Raw genomic sequence first — 16281 nt, forward strand, 5'->3', positions numbered from 1 at the left:
GAAAGTTATAGGGTAGCCAGGAAGGACCTGAAGAGAGAGCTAAGAGCAGCAAGGAGGGGACATGAAAGGTCCTTAGTCGGTAGGATTAGGGAAAACCCTAAGGCTTTCTATAGGTATGTTAGGAATAAAAGAATGACGAGGGTAGGAATAGGTCCAGTCAAGGATAGTAGTGGGAAGTTGCGTGTGGAGGCGGAAGAGATTGGGGAGACACTGAATGAATACTTTTCTTCAGTATTTACTCAGGAACAGGGCATTGTCGTCGATGTGAATACTGAGTCACAAATAAGTAGAATGGATGGCTTTGAGGTATGTAGAGAAGAGGTGTTGGAAATCCTGGAAAAGGTGAAAATAGATAAGTCCCCTGGGCCTGATGGCATTTATCCTAGGATTCTCTGGGAAGCAAGGGAGAAGTTTGCAGAGCCATTGGCCTTGATTTTTATGTCCTCTTTGTCTACTGGAGTAGTGCCAGAAGACTGGAGGATAGCAAATGTGGTTCCCTTGTTCAAAAAGGGGAGTAGGGATAACCCTAGTAACTATAGGCCGGTGAGTCTCACTTCTGTTGTGGGCAAAGTCTTAGAGAGAATTGTAAGGGATAGGATTTATGCACATCTGGATCGGAATAATGTGATCAAGGATAGTCAGCATGGTTTTGTGAAGGGCAGGTCGTGCCTCACAAACCTTATTGAATTCTTTGAAAAGGTGATGAAGGAGGTTGATGAGGGGAAAGCGGTAGATGTGGTATATATGGATTTTAGTAAGGCGTTTGATAAGGTTCCCCATGGTAGGCTACTGCAGAAAATACGGAGATATGGCATTGAGGGTGAGTTGGAGGTTTGGATTAGGAATTGGCTGGATGGAAGAAGACAGAGGGTAGTAGTTGATGGCAAAGTTTCTTCATGGAGTGCCGTCACTAGCGGTGTTCCGCAAGGATCTGTTTTGGGACCATTGCTGTTTGTCATTTTTATAAATGACCTGGAAGAGGGGTTAGAAGGTTGGGTGAGCAAGTTTGCGGATGATACGAAAGTCGGAGGAGTTGTTGACAGTGAGGAAGGATGTGGCAGGTTACAGCAGGATATAGAGAAGCTGCAGAGCTGGGCAGAAAGGTGGCAAATGGAATTCAATATAGCTAAGTGTGAGGTGATTCACTTTGGGAAGAATAACAAAAAGATGGGGTACTGGGCTAATGGTCGGATACTTGGTAGTGTGGATGAGCAGAGGGATCTTCGTGTCCATGTACACAGATCTCTGAAAGTTGCCACCCAGGTAAATAGTGCGGTGAGGAAGGCATATGGCGTACTGGCTTTTATTGGTAGAGGAATTGAGTTCTGGAGTCCTGAGGTCATGATGCAGTTGTATAAGACTCTGGTGCGGCCGCATCTGGAATATTGTGTGCAGTTTTGGTCGCCATACTATAGGAAGGATGTGGAGGCACTGGAACGGGTGCAGAGGAGGTTTACCGGGATGTTGCCTGGTATGGAAGGAACATCGTATGAGGAAAGACTGAGGCACTTGGGGCTGTTTTCATTAGAGAAAAGAAGTTTTAGGGGTGACTTGATTGAGGTGTACAAGATGATTAGGGGGTTAGATAGGGTTGACAGCGTGAACCTTTTCCCGCGTATGGAGTCGGGTATTACAAGGGGGCATAGCTTCAAATTAAGGGGGGTAGATATAGGACTGAAGTTAGGGGTAGGTTCTTCACTCAGCGGGTCGTGAGTTCATGGAATGCCCTGCCAGTAGCAGTGGTGGACTCTCCCTCTTTATGGGCATTTAAGCGGGCATTGGGTAGGTATATGGAGGATAGTGGGTTAGTATAGGTTAGGTGGGCTTGGATCGGCGCAACATTGAGGGCCAAAGGGCCTGTACTGCGCTGTATTCTTCTATGTTCTATGTTCTCGGTCTTTGTCATTCTCTCCAGTGGTGCAGTCCTGGTGCCCATGTCATTCTGTAGTAGTCACTACGTTGTGAATGTAGTGAGCGGCAGAACAAGGGCGGACTGACAACTTTTCCCTGCCAATAACCGTCAAGCAGTCCACAGCATTAACGCAATTCTTCAGCCTACACCGAATCTGCGTGGATGAGGAGACATTCCACTCTCAAGCATCATCGATGTCCATCCATTTTGGTAAACATGTTGCTCTGTCCTGTCATCCAGAGAGCACACGGGCGCACCTCCTCCATTCCCCATTGCATTGCTCTCAAAGCCCCTTTACACACAGTAAAGTTAGGTTCAACCTTGTGCTCACCCAACAGCTGACAAGTCTCTATATTCAACCAATCATTCTTAAACCCTTCTGACAACTCTAATTCGACCACAACATTAAGAATACCTTGCTCTCACCATCTCTCCTGAGTACGTCAAGTATCGTTCCATTCCTCAAATGTTTAGGGACATTGCCCTGTAAACATTCCCATATGACTGAAAGGCATGCAAAATGTATTGGCGCACCACCACTCACTCACCTCCATCCCGGGCCAGAAACAACCTTTCCAGGTGAAACTGATGTTCACCTGCCCCTCCTGCAAACTAGTTTATTGTATCCAGTGGTCCCGATGAGGTCTACTCGTCATCAATGAGAGCAAGCGTAAATTGAGTCCACGTTTCACTCAGCATCTCAGCCTGGCCTGCTGGAGCCGACCTGACCTCCAAGTCGTTGTCTGTTGTAATTCCCTTTCCTAATCATTTTCCAACATGACCATCCTAAGCCTCTTTCTTTGTCACAGCGAATCTGACTGCAGGTTGTGGGAAATGGCCCCTCGTCCTCTGCTTGTTGACAATGTAACCCGGACACGCAGCATTGAGTTCTCTAACTTCAAATAGCTTCCTTTCCTATCCCCTAGCAGCATTCCCAGCCCCTCCCCTCTCCCTATCTTCCATTTCTCTAATCAAGCATTTCCTCCAGAAATAAACAAATGTATTGTTCCAATCAACCAACCAGGCCGTGCCCTCTATTTAATTTCACCTGTCCTGAACACAACACACTGCCATCCTCAACCACTACCCCACTTAATCTGCGGATCCATTTACACCCAGCCCAATGACTGAAGGAAGGTTACACCCGAAACTTTGATATCTTCACCTTCTGATGCTACCTGACTTCCTTTGTTTTCCAAGCCTCCTCCTTGTCTGCCTTGGATTTCAGCATCTGCCGTTTGTCTGTCTTTTCTGATGTCGCACGTAGGCCGACTGATTTCCTCCATGAAATGAAACAAGGGAGAAAATTTGCCAATTATGTGAGTCTATTTAATCATTAAATTCAAATGTATCTATTATGAATGGATTAGAATCGAAGTCCGTACAGAGACGCTGAGATTACGATATTTGTGGTGCTCCCACAATTCTGCCACATTTGCTTATATTTCAACGCAATCAAAGCTCGGTGGCCAGATGGCTAAGCTGTGAGCACTACCTCCTCACAGTACCAGAGAACCACGTTCAGTTGCAGCCTCGGGCGACAGCCTGTGTGGAGGTTGCACGTGAGTGTTTTTCCTTCCACATTCCGAAGATGTGCACGTCAGGTGAATTGGCCAAGCGAAAATGTCCATAATGTTCAGGGATGTGAAATTCAGGTGCACTCCTGAGGCGAAATTCAGAGTAATCGGGCCAGCGGTTGGATCTGAATGGGGTACTCCTCGAAGGATCAATGTGGAATTGTTGGGCCAAGTGGCCTGTTTCCACACGTTAGGGATTCCATTTAAAACAATAATAGAAAGAATAATTCTCCCTGTGTGTGCGCGTTTCCTCTGGGAGCTCCGGTTTCCTCATTAATCCAACGATATGCTGGTAAACTGAATTGGAAATGATAAATTGCACATAGTTTAAGGGTATGTAGGTTAGTTCAAAAGTCAGGAGTAAAGCTAGAGTAATAGAGTAGGGAACTGGTTACTCTTCGGAGGGTCGGTGTGGACGTTTTGACTAAATGGCCTGTTTCCACACTGTCCGCAATCTGTGAAGGATTAAATTGCAGCCGTGCTTCTTTAACTAAACTAACAGTAAATGGTTCAAGAGCCATATCAATCATTAATCCCTATGGCCTTTGAAGTTAGTGACAGGTAAGCAAAGGGTGCAAACCAAGTTTATTAATTCCACACGGCCGGTTTTTATAGAATTAAATTGCTTTCCAGCCCATCAGAGTTGAGCTGTTTCCGGTTTCTGTGGGAAAGGCCTTTTTATGTTCATATTCAAATCCTGTGTTATGAAGAATTGATCCGACATTGGACACAAATGCGGTTTAGATTTTGAAATGGTAACAGGTTTATGGAAGAGACTGTCATACTGAAAGGAACATAGTTGTAGAAAGTAAGGCCAAATTGCAATATCACTCAATAAGACAGGATTCTGAGAAGAAACAAAAAAAAACACAGCTTCTCCCGTGAATTACTGTGCGTGGTCTGTTAGTTTCACAGCTTCTCCCATCAATCTCAATACCTTTTCATTTCTTTCTATCCCTGTAATTTACTCTCCATCCCTCGCTGTCAATCTCTCTCAGACACTCCCAATTGCCATTTTGCGCCTGCATCTCAACTCTGCAAAACACAGTCTCCTCTCAAACCAGCATTTGCTTCCTCCCGTGTCTTTCTTCACTCTGTCTGTGTGATCTCTTCATCCATGATCTCTCCTAATTTGTTACTGATCATGCTCGCTCCACCGAGATCCATACCTGTACTGACTTCTTCCTGATCAATTTCTGTGCCTGCAAGTGCTCGACGTTATTCTCTTTCTAACTTACATTAATCTCTCATCTTTGTTTCACCTTATTTGAAATCTTACGCCAATCTGTTTCAGGCTTAGTTATGAAAAATATTATACAAGATCAGACTGATAATCAATATTGTTAAATCCTAATACACATAAGCCTCTGATCAGGGTGAGACGATTTCCAGCTTCCTCTGCATAATGTTGGGACGGGAAACCGCAGATTTCTTCCTGAAAGTATTTATATTAAACTATTTTTCTTGTCACAGTGTCTCAGTGGTTAATACAGCAGCTTCACTGTGCCAGACACGTCGGTTTAATTTCATCCTCAGGCGACCACGCGAAGTTAGTACATTCTCCCTGTGGCTGCATGGATTTCCTGTGTGAGTTCCGATTTCCTCTCACAGTGCAAGGACGTGCACAGAACGTGGGTTACACTTGGTAAATAGCCCATAATATCCAGGGATGTGCAGTGTCAGCCATGTGCAATCTGTGTTGCAGGTTTTGGGTAGCGAGGTTGGATATTTTTGAAGGATTGGTGTGGATTCCGAGGACCGAATGGCCTGCTTCCACATGAAAGGTGTTTGATCATTCTTATTCTGATCGTCAGGCTCACAAGGAAAAAGTAGAAAGAATTTATGACTCCCCGCTCCCTGACACTTGACCAGAAGCCATTTCTAAACACAAACACTCAAGGAAAATCACATTTCGTTAACCCTTTGAAGATACAACCAAAAATACATCAGTTGATCATTTTTCCCTTAAAGCCTCCTTTGCTATTCGATAATTTCATAACTCACACACGTTTATCCTCATCGCGACCTTCCTGAATATTTCTGAATATCTCTGCTTTTCTTTCACTTTATTGGTTATCAACAAACTCGCTCTGCCTTCATGATTTCTTCTCATAAAAAAGAATCATTTATTATTTCATGCCCAGAATTGTGAAGACTCACAACCACCCCCGAGAGAACAAGAACTAGCACATTTTTGAAAGCAGTATGCCCCTTTTGTTAAACTAGGACTGAATGCTAGAAACTAACAAAGCAAACTCGTTGCTGATACAACACAATCTAAAGCAATGTAACATTGTGGACAGAGTAACTCACTTTGCTCAATTGTTATGGACAACAAGGAGTTGTGAAACAAATCAATTAGAACTGCGGACAAGAACATACAAAGCTCACAGCGATGTTCAAGATCAGCAATTAAAAAGGAGCATACCGTGGACCCGAACAGCTGCCATATTAGAATAGTGAGTGCGTTCTAACTCACCAATTATTGCATGTTCTATTTCTTGGATAAGCAGCTGTTTTAATTAGTCTAGAAGTGATAGTTTAGCAAGATCATCTGAACTGATCAATTCAAGTGGGCCCTGGAATGCTATTTAAATACATCCTCACTAACATGGCTGTGCATCTCATCATTGATATTCACTGCACATACTTGACCAAAAACATTACATCAGCTGCAATGATACTGTTTTCAAAAACATGTTAAAACTGCTCAAGATATGAAAACACAAATTGATAACAAAACTTCCCGACCAAAACACACATAGCGGAGTTCGTTAAGGAGTGATCCCTCAACAATGATGAGTAACTTCATGGTACCAACTTATCTCAGTGACGTTTCTGATGAAGAGTCACTGGACTCGATACGTTGCCTCTGCTTTGTCTCCACAGATGGTGCCAGAATTGCCGAGTTTCTCTAACAGATTTTGTTTAATTTTTTATATTTTACAGACAGTACACATCTTTTGTACTTCTTTTAACAATGTTACTGTTGTAGTTGCCAGATGTAGAGAAGTCACTCACAGAGTGAGACCGATTCCATTGTCTTCCTGTATTTTCTCATTCTGATTTTCAACCTTTCCTCTGATGCATATTTGATTAAATTGAAACTTCAGAATCTAGTCCAGTGATAGCTGTGGGAAGTATAACGAACTGGACAAGCCCCGATCAAAACCTATCAAGAAGATACCCTAGATCCTGACCTGTATTGATTTAAAGGCATGCAAAAAGTGTAGTGTTTCAGATGTGTATGTTTTCTTCAAGCTACTTGGCTTTAAGCAAAATACACATTATTCTTTTAAAAAAGTTAACATATAACAAGGAATGTAAAATTGACATCACTTCCAATCCATTAAAAGGTTGACCAAACGTATATATTCTTCAACTACTAATCCTCAACTGTTAAAATGCAGCAGCATCACGAAAAACCATGAGTTCTGATGAAGTGTAACTGGACACGCAACTTTAACTCTGGTTACTCTCCAGAGATGCTGCCAAACCTGCTGTGTTTTCCAGCATTTGTTGTTATTGTTCCCATAAGCACAGATTCTTCTTTTTAACCGGTTATCTTCAGTCATGGAGAAAGGAAAAGATGCAAAAAAAGAAAAAAATACTCTACAACAGCAGAGAGAGTACGCCGGTTTTTTTCAGCAAAACGGACAGATCTGTGTCTATCTGCTTCAATCTTTCACCAATACCTCCCCCCCACCCCAACTTAAACTGCTGGGACAACTAAAAACCTGTGTCCCGGTGAGCCTGAGTCCACGCACATGTGCTGCTTTTGTTTAATTCAACAAAACACAACAATTCCAGGAGCTCAAAGCTGTTTAGCCACTGTTTCTGAAGCAGACATTGCAACAACATTTTGACAAAATAATTTTCGCAAGAAAACCAGTATATACTGATTAGATTAGATCCCCGACCGCATGGAAACAGGACCTTCGGTCCAACTAGTCCACACCAATCTCCCAAATAATAACCCACACAGAACCGTTCCTGTACCATACAATTACACCTGACTAACGCACCTAACACGGTGATCAATTTAGCAAGGCCAACTCAGCTGACCACCACATCTTTGGATTGTCGGAGGAACTGAAATACTCAGGGAAACCCCAGCAGAGACGGAGAGAATGTGCTATCTCCACAAAGATAGTTGCCCGAGGATGGAATCCAACTATCCTTCGTAGAGAATGATTTAATATGATTCATACAGAGATTATTGGCTGGCAGGTCCAATTAAAGTGTCGAGATTCTTTCCTCTCTGAGAGCTGGCTCTGAGGAAGACGAACTTATGTCAAGTGTTGCGCACTTATCATGAGGATTGTCTGAGTAATAGGATGCTGGCCTCTATGGAGTAATTTCAGTGTGCGGAAAAGAGAAAAAGAAGTGTGATTGAACCATTGACAAGCAACTGTACACCTTGAGTTGGATTAAACATTTCAGGCATCCTGCCAATATTTGGAAAACTGAACACATTAGGTCCAAAAGTTTAAAAATTGGCCAAGCATGTCTAAAAATAGGTTCGTGTTTCTGGCACAGTTTTGCTAGTTTGAAAGTCATCCTGAGTTTGGAAGACGTTCTGTCATTTTAAATCTTACCTTTCTATATCTGCTCTCAAATGCTCTCAGAGATACATTGTCAAACATTTTAAGATGAATACAAGTTTGTCCATTCCACATGGGAAACACAATGGCAGCTTTTCCAACAGAATGAGTGGCTGTGGGGGTGGGGGAGATCTGAACGCATTTGATGTGATCGTCGTGAATGTAAATTCACGCAGTAACATCTCCCATGAAAGTTTTCGCCTTGTCCTCTCGATCTCATTACTGGTTAGAAACTTAATACACTTGCTGAATAAACTTTTGCAAACAGACGACATTGCACATGGGTAGGGGTCATAGAAACATCTGTTCGCAATTCTGTTCGACGCATTGCTCAATTTTCTATTCCTCATGCGACTGACTTAACGCTGAGTGAGCGGTTTCTTCCTGAAGTGCCTTACCCGGTCATTCATGGTGAGTGCTGTTGCATTGCTCATGTCCACAGGTGGACCCAAACCACCGCAGCTAATGCCAGCTGCACTGCTCCAGCAAACTGCCTCACTCAGAAACAGATTTGTACGCAATGATTCTCGTCGTTTCAGCTCCAGCTAGACTTAGAACAAAGGTAATGGCCTCGATTTCTCCAGATATTCGGACAGACTCTTAGTAAACAGCAGTGAACTGCTAAGCTCACATTATAATTAGGCATTGTAAATCACAGTCCTCATTAAACCAGAGGATTATAAATTGGAACTATTCAGAGCTGCTTCCAGCGTTTTATAAAGCGAAATGTCCAGTTTCCTATGTAATCCTGTCTTTTTGCTTTCCCGCGGCCCATTCTTACCAGGTTTGCTTAAACGGTGCACACTGCCATTCTAGCTAAACAGTCCTTGTATATGCATGGGTGAATAAACAACACACCGCCCCACGACCCCAATGATCTCAGTCCCTGCCCAGTTGTGATGCCTCCAGTGTGGATTGATTCCTCCACTGCAAGAAATGGTGTCCATGATCAGAACCTCGTCCACTCCACTCCGTCTCCCTCCAGCACCATCTCTTTGGCCATACCTTTGCCCGATATACCTTTCTGTTTCTACACTAATGGGCAGGTGGCACTGAACATCATTCTAAGATCACTCCATTTGAGATCACACTGTTGAGTTTGCTTCCCAACACGCTGCTATCTGCCCCCACGTCCTCACCCCTAATTTGCACACCGTGTTAGTGGCAATGTGCATGACGACAATTGAATATTCGCCCTCCGCTCATCCCTTAATCTGTCAGAATAACATGCAACCACTCTGAGAGATCCTTTCATCAAACAACTAGAAAACCGCACATCCTTTTGCACTGCGGTAGGAAAATTATGAAACTCCTTCTCCTCCCCTTATAATTGGTTCACGACTGTCTTTCCCACACAGTTTTCCATTTCCCCGTGGAGAGGAGCCAAGAGGTTTCAAGCAAATGTCTGTTGCGACCGCCTTCATCCCGAAACCCCACTCGTCACCCATAAAAATATAATTGGTTTCTCTGTTTATCTGGTGAATGTCCATTGTGGGATAGTGTTCCTGCCGAATCCCCTCACTCTGTCAAGAGGACAACTATCTTCCTTGCTACCCTTGAATTCCTTTCCTTCTGTGTGTCCCCATAGCCTCATCCCCAAAACCCAAGCCGGAGCAAGCAGGAGCTGAGGAGAGTCCGAGTGATGCTTATGAAAGAGGCCACGTATATGAGAGGAATAAATTAGCAGCACAAAGCTGAGGGACCTGCAGTGGTGAAACCCTCACTTAAACATGACTGGGAGAAATAACAACAAACTAACACACAGATTTAAAATATTCATTATTTAACATACGACAGTTTGGAAAATGACAATGATCGCGAGCAGTGTTATGGATGATCATGGACTAACATCTACTGTACCTGGAAATATAACACAGTAATGGGATCAGAGAAACACTTCGGTTTTCGTGCCTTCCACTTTTCTGTAAAATGAGATGATAAAATAAATGTGTTTAGAGACATTCAGAAGAAACATTTACATCTCTTCGCTTGAGTTTCAACCATCCAAATGTTAAAAAACCTTCCAAAATCCAGCACTGACAGTTCAGGATGGGAATTTACAAAATGGTTTGAGGAGTCAAGTATTTTAATGATAAGGTTATGTTGGCGAGAGGGTTTAAGAGATGTGATAGATGCATGCAATTTAAGATGTCTTTTCACCAGCCAATTTTGTTTTCCAAAGATCATTTGGAAGCAGAAGCTTGAAATGCAGGAAAGAGAAAATTAGGAATGAATATAATCCACATTCTGTAACAATTGGATTCAATGGCTGGGTAACTACCCGGCATTCCACGCCTTGAGACTGTACTCATTACAGGAGAGGAAGGGGCATTCGCATGCTGGCTTCACCTCCGTGGTAAATGGGAGAGATGCACTTTTCCAGACGTTAAGGCTGTAGAGCCAGGAGAGAGGGATTCAGGCTGAGAGCGTTTAAAAACGCTTCCAGCGAAAATCGAGCAGCTTGAAAAATAAATAGTGGTAAATATTTTGCAGTTCCAAGGTAAACAGCTGCCATTCTGGCTAAGGTTCTGGACGCATGGGTGGTCGGAACGGTGACGTCCTAGTACGGATTTGTAACTGAGGGTCATTCATGCAAATATTGAAATTCTGAGACTAAAACAGAATGGGATGGTGGACGTCAGCGGGTTTGGCTGTATACATGGACAGAGAAACATAGTTAACAATTCCAGTCTTTTGTGCCTTTTCTTCAGAATCCATTTCCTTGGTGGTGCGCTATCCTGGCTGATAGCCATTTTAGCAGCATAACATACCGGTGTATTTGTCAAAAATACCACAGTCTGCTTTAAACTCTGGATTTTCCTGCAGGTGACATTTTTAATCAACCTGTTCTGACGTGTCATGACACACTTGTGAAGCCGGTGGTGCTTGAGAATCCAGACCTTCTTTGTCAGAGTGGAGTTACAAAGGGTCGAGAGTGTGGTACTGGAAAAGCAGAGCAGGTCATGCAGCATTCAAGGAACCGGAGTGTCGACGTTTCCGGCATCCGAACTTCATAAGCAATAAGGGCACATGGCCGAAACGTCATTCTCCTGGTCCTCGGACGCTGCCTGACATCCCACGCTTTTCCAGCATCAACCTCTCTCCTCTGATTTCCAACATTTGCAGTCCACACTTTCCCTTTGGCGTTCCTTTGGGTCGGGTCTTGGCCCAACCATCTTCACCTGCTTTGTCAATGAATTTCCCTTCAGAGGTGGGAATGTTGGTTGACGGCTTGACAACATTCAGCATCATTTTCAACTGCTCAGATACTGAAGTCGCGCATATGCATATGTTCAGGTTGTACGTTTGCGAGCTGAGCTGTTAGATGTGTTCTAATTGAGAACAACTTTTCAGCCAGAATCTCAACATGCGCTAAAAAAAACTTCCCAAAAATCGTTTATTAATTCGTAACAACACCTAGATATCATACAAACTCTGCACAAGTGGCAAGTAACAGTCATATCACATATAGGCATGGCAATGCCCATCTTCATCAAGATACAATCTGAGTTTCCCGTTTTGACATTCAACACCAAATTTATTCTTGAATCCTCCATGAACAACATTCTGGGGTGTACTATTGAATAGAAACCTTCCAGATAGATTCCATATATCCTGTCATGGTCCTGTCTGCAGTTGACCCCCTCTCAGACATGTGGATCCGACTCCCACAACACTGCCAAACTAGTTTAAACCCATCCGAATCGCACGAGCAAATCTCCCACCCATGACATTTGTACCCCTACAGTTCAGGTGCAACCCGTCCTTCATGTACAAGTCCCACCTTCCCCAGAAGATATCCCAATGGTCCAGGTATCTGAAGCCGTCCCTCCTGCACCAGCCTCGTAGCCACGTGTTAAGTTCCATTCGCTGACTGTTCCTCATCTCACTATCTCGTGGCAGGCGTAGGAAACCTAAGAACACTTCTCTCCTCCTCCTGCTCTTTGGTTTCCAACCTAACTCTCTGTCGTCACTTTTCAGATCCTCAGTCCCTTTCCTGTCGATATCATTGGTGCCAATATGTACTGTGATTTCTGGATGCTCACCCTCCAACTTCAGAATCTTGCAAACTCGATTGGTGACATCCCGGACCGTGGCACCAGGGAGGGAACATACCTTCCAGGATTCCCTTTTCTGACCACAATATCTCCAGTCAATCCGCCAAACTATTGAATTCCCTACCTCCAGCGCTTTTCTATTACCCCGCTTCCCTTCTGAGCCACAGTGCCAGAGACCTGACAACTATGGCTTTCCTCTGGTAGGCTGTTCCCACCAGCAGGATACAAAACGATGTACTTATTTCTGAGGGGATTGAGCACAGGTGATCCCTGCTTTGACCGTCGGTTCCCTTTACTCCCCCGGAAAGTAACCCAGCTATCCTTATCCTGTGTCTGGGGAGTGACCACCTCCCTGTACATCTTCTCAATTCCCCCCTCAGCCTCCCGGATGATCCGTAGTTCATCTACCTCCAGCTCCAGTTCCCTAATTCGGTTTTCAAGGAGCTGGAGTTGGCTGCACCTCCCGCAGATGTAGTCGACGGGAACATGTGGAGGGTCTCTCACCTGCCACATTCTGCAGGAGGAACATGCAATTCCCCTGACATCCATATCCCGCTAGTATGAAAATCTGCACAGATCTAAATAAAGGAAGAGAAGAGGAAAAAAAAACAGAAACCTGAAAACTTACCTAGTTTACAGAATCTTCGTAAGGTTCGAGGAGGTAGGTAGGAGGGTGGCCTGACGGTGAAAGACCTCGGGTTTAGATGTCACACACTTAAATACTCCCCGGAATTCCTTCGCTCCTCCCTCACACCTCTCGGCAAATTGAGGCCCCGATGCCTGAACTCAGGTTGTTAAAATGTTAGACTCACCTTCCCAAAGTCCTTCGCTTCTCCCTTGCAACTCTCGGCAAATGGAGGTCCCGACGCCTGATCTATGGTTTTTAAACCAGTAGACTGAACTTCCCAAAAGTCCTTCACTCCTCTGTCATACCTCTCGGCAAATGGAGGCCCCGGCGCCTGATCTAAGGTTTTTAAACCGTTAGTTTCACCTTCCCAAAATTCCTTCACTCCTCCCTCGCACCTCTCGGCAAATGGAGACCCGACGCCCGAACTAAAGTTTTTAAACCTTTAGACTCACCTTCACAGAAGTCTTTCGCTCCTCCCTCGCACCTCTCGGCAAATGGAGGTCCCAACGCCTGAACTAAGGTTTCTAAAAGGTCAGACTCACCGTCCCAGCAGTCCTTCACTCCTGCCTCACACCTCTGGTCAAATGGAGGCCCCGACGCCTGATCTAAGGAATTTTAACCGTTAAACTCACCTTCCCAGAAGTCCTTCGCTCCTCCCTCGCACCTCTCGGAAAATACCGAGATTGAAAGAAATGAAGTTGAGTGAGTCAAATCAAGCATGATATACTGATCCACGATCCAACTGATCACTAAATTCAGCAGGCCATGAAGGCTATATATTTATCTGGTATGTCTGTGGGAAAAGATTTCAAATGACAGTGTGATTGTAAAACGCCAACACACACGCACAAACAAACATGCAAATACAGACACACACATGCAAACACACACATGCAAACACACACACACTCACACACTGTACATTGTGAGTGTTTCAGTGCAATGACTGCAGAAATTATTTCACATAATCCAATTAACATTCTTTAAAAGATCTGAAGAGAAGCCATACCTTTGTTGTGTTTAAGGGCAAGGATTCAACAGATCATCGGACTTGGAGATACATAAGGAGATCAGCAACATGGAAATTTATGTATTGTGGGAAGTATTACAGCTGCTCAGAGCAGTTGGAAGCTCCGTGACACAGACATTCTGAGGATAGACTGTTGACGTGCTCCATGTGTGGAAAGGGATTTGCTCTGTCATTCAGGCTCACGTGACATCTGTGGGTTTAAACTGACAAGAGACATTTCCTCTGGTTGTGGGGAAAAATCTTTAGGATTTTCTCAGATCTGAAATTCAGAGGTCTGTATTCAACATCACGTTATTTCCATGGGCGAGAACTCGTTCAGCTGTTCCATGAGTGGACAAATTTTCGCTAGGGGATACAGCCTAATGTCGCACACATGTCTTCGTCACTGGGAGAGAAGCTTTTCCGCTCCGTTTGGGCAGTGATAACCTCCACAATCCATTCTAATGTCAACCAGTTGAATTGAAACTGGAGCGTGTACATCCTTCTGCTCTGTGCTTGAGAAGAGGTGTATTAAATCAGTAAAGTTTCAGACGCACAAACTTGATAAACACTGGATGGAAACCATACACCTCCACTGAGTGTTGGAAGAGATTCACGTGATCATCTGTACTCAGTGAGCACAGATTATTCACATTAGTGACAAACACTTGCCCCTTGTGTGGAAAGGCATTCACTTGGTTCTCCAGTCTCAACAGATATGAGCTTGTTCATCCCATTGTGAGAAAAAAGTAAATGCTTTGACTGTGAGAAGAGCTTCAGGAGTAACAATGCTTTGATGATACAACAGTAAACGCTTTGTTGGTAGAGACCGTTCACCTACACTATGTGTCGCAATGGATTCAATAATTCATCCGCACATGTGACACACCAGTAAGGAGGTATTCGTTTAGCTCAGTTGGCTGGGTTGCTTGTTTGTAAAGTAATCAGATGCGGACGGCATGGGTCCCGTTCCCATCAACGGGTTGAGAATACCATAAGCAACTTTCCTCTCAACCTCTTCCGTTGCCTGGAGTCTAGGAGCCACTGGTTAAATCACCACCAGTCACTTCTGTCTCTAATGAAGAGAGCAGCTCCTCTGGTCTGCATATCGACGGCGGCACACGCATTCCAGTGAGGTCAAATGTGATTGTATGTTGCTGTTATTGCATCCAGAAATGAACTGTGTTCATTCTATCAGCAGGCGTTTACTTCATTGGATGTGAATAGCCTTTTTAATTGAACTGGGTTTTAATTGCTCAAGTATCAGTCACATCAAATATACAGTTTTCTCCAATTTCTCTCCAATGAGAGGAATCTGGTGGATATGCATTTGCACTCTGTTCTTTGGCATTTTCTTCGTTGTTCAAGCTTGATGTGTATTAAAAATTTATTTGATACATTCAGAATTATTGACTGTGTTTCACTGCAATGGAAGTTGTTGAGAAGTGTAATCACTGCTTGAGGAGATGCAGCATTTAAATTGTGTCGATACACAGTGGGAAGTCAGTCCCACAGTGAGAGCACGTGAATGGTTTCTCATCAGTATGAACACGTTGATGGGAACATAAAACACTTCCCATTCTCTGGACATTTAAACGGTTTCTTTTCACTTGTAACCCATTGGTGTATTAGAAGAATGGAAGATTTAAGTGCATCCTTTCCCAGAAATGCTACATTTAAATGCTCCCTTGCCAATGTTTAATTCGCTGGTGTCACCGCAAGTGTGTTAATGGAGTGTGAACTCGCTTGCATTTCAGCAGGTTGCTGAAATCAAGTAATTTTTTTTTCCCGGCACAACAGACAAATGGTCTCTTCTTTGTGTGAAACTGTTGATTTCTTAGCTGACCGAATGCTCGACTGAATCCTTCCCCACACTTAGAGCAGGTGTACAGTCTCTCTTCAGTGAGTTCCCAGTGATGGGCTGACCCCATTTCCACTGTGAGAATACTTGAATGATTTCTCATCGGGATGAACACATTGGTGATACCTCAGTTTTGGAGAACTTTTTATGAAAGCATTTCCCACATTACATAGAACATAGAAGAATACAGCGCAGTACAGGCCCTTTGGCCCTCGATGTTGCGCCGATCCAAGCCCACCTAAACTATAATAACCCACTATCCTCCATATACCTATCCAATGCCCGCTTAAATGCCCATAAAGAGGGAGAGTCCACCACTGCTACTGGCAGGGCATTCCATGAACTTACGACTCGCTGAGTGAAGAACCTACCCCTAACTTCAGTCCTATATCTACCCCCCCTTAATTTAAAGCTATGACCCCTTGTAATACCCGACTCCATACGCGGGAAAAGGTTCATACTGTCAACCCTATCTAACCCCCTAATCATCTTGTACACCTCAATCAAGTCACCCCTAAACCTTCTTTTCTCCAATGAAAACAGCCCCAAGTGTCTCAGTCTTTCCTCATACGATCTTCCTTCCATACCAGGCAACATCCTGGTCAACCTCCTCTGCACCAGTTCCAGTGCCT

The sequence above is a fragment of the Chiloscyllium plagiosum genome, unplaced genomic scaffold (genome assembly GCF_037043375.1).
Source record: "Chiloscyllium plagiosum isolate Xiang-an unplaced genomic scaffold, Cpla_swu_hap1 HiC_scaffold_40, whole genome shotgun sequence".
NCBI lineage: Eukaryota > Metazoa > Chordata > Chondrichthyes > Orectolobiformes > Hemiscylliidae > Chiloscyllium > Chiloscyllium plagiosum.